This window comes from Austrofundulus limnaeus, unplaced genomic scaffold (genome assembly GCF_001266775.1).
Source record: "Austrofundulus limnaeus strain Quisiro unplaced genomic scaffold, Austrofundulus_limnaeus-1.0 Scaffold1170, whole genome shotgun sequence".
Lineage (NCBI taxonomy): Eukaryota > Metazoa > Chordata > Actinopteri > Cyprinodontiformes > Rivulidae > Austrofundulus > Austrofundulus limnaeus.
Genome location: NW_013953572.1, coordinates 88,956 through 90,474, shown reverse-complemented (window position 1 = coordinate 90,474; position 1,519 = coordinate 88,956).

Sequence of the window (1,519 nt, the reverse complement as noted above, 5' to 3'; positions counted from 1 at the left end):
TTTTTATGAGAGTATAACATTATAACATGATATAAAACTCAAAAAAGTTGATTTTACATGATATTGCCACTTTAAAACTTCACCTTACAGTTGTATACTGGCTTCGTGAGGTCCTGCTGGCTAAAACGCTCTGTGTTCAGGCTGCTAGAGTTGGTTTAATCCTGGCTTTCTCTATTATAAACCAAAGTGTCCTACAGCAAGACTGAAGCCTAAGTTGGCCCCAGTTTATGCATTGGTGTGTGTTATGGTGGATTGAGGGAAATGATAGCACTATACAGTAGATGTGTTTTTTTCCTGTCTGTCAGCTCATAGTTMGAAGTTTACAGGTTTAACTCCTGGAAATGGATGGATGTCTTTAGCTGACTTCTTCTTCTTCTGTTCTGTGTGAAAATCAAACCATAATCAGGAGCATCAAGCCTCAAAGTGATGCTGAAGAACTTGGTCCCTGCTTTCACCTGTTTTAGATGGGTGTCATAAGATTTATGGAAAAACTGTTCAACTTAACCAAAACATTGTGGCCAGAAAGCTAAAGAAACTGTGTTTAAGACCATGAACAGACCAATTCTGTCCCACACCAAGGACCTGATCAGTCACTTTGCTTTTAGTTTTAGGGCTTCTGACCGAGAGAACCAGCTCCAAGTCCAAGGACAGGACTTGGGCCCCACTTATATCGTTTTCAATGTTTTTTTTACTTTTCTGCTGTTTGTATGTTTTATTTGCAAGCAGCTGAGAAAATACGAGTTTCCTCAAAATACTTTCCAAAGTGGAAACTTAAAAAAAAAAYGTATAAAAACTGGACAAATCCTGCTTTTGAGGGGGAAAAAATTATATAAGGGCCCATTTAATTAAAAAAAAAAAGCTTTCATCACAAACTTTAAATAGTTTTAATTCACAAATGACCACGTGAGGAGAAATRTGTAACGTTTGATTTGATGGGTTGATTGATTCAGAGATGTTGTTTGAGTCAACACTCAGTCTGTTGTGTCACAATTTAAAACACTCTGACAGCACGTGGTTTAGGGATAGGGGGTTATAAACTATTTCTAGAAGTGGAAGAACCTAAATCAGTTTTCAGATGTTAAAAAATGGATTTTGTTCACAATAATCTGCGCTGCTGCTGTAGGAGTCGGTTCCTGCAGTAGCTTCACTAAAGTTTCCTGTAGTAAAAAATGCGTAGCAGTAAAGCTGAGAGGTTTTCAGAAGAATATCTGTCTCGAAATAATAACTAAAGTTATCAGAACATGACTGTTTTTAGTGATGATGGAAACATTTGATTTGTGTATAAATCTTTTGTGATAAACACGATGCTAACTGAATTAGCTTCCTCATGGCTTTTTCAATGCTAAGTTAGCATCTATGGTAATTGTTGGTCTGTGATTAAAAGGTTTTTTTTTTTATATGTGTTGCATCAAGAATGAGAACATCCTCATCTCTGAAAGAGTGACCGCTGGCCTCATTTCACTCATTTACAGGCCAGCGGTCACTCTTTCAGAGATGAGGATGTTCTCATTCTTGATGC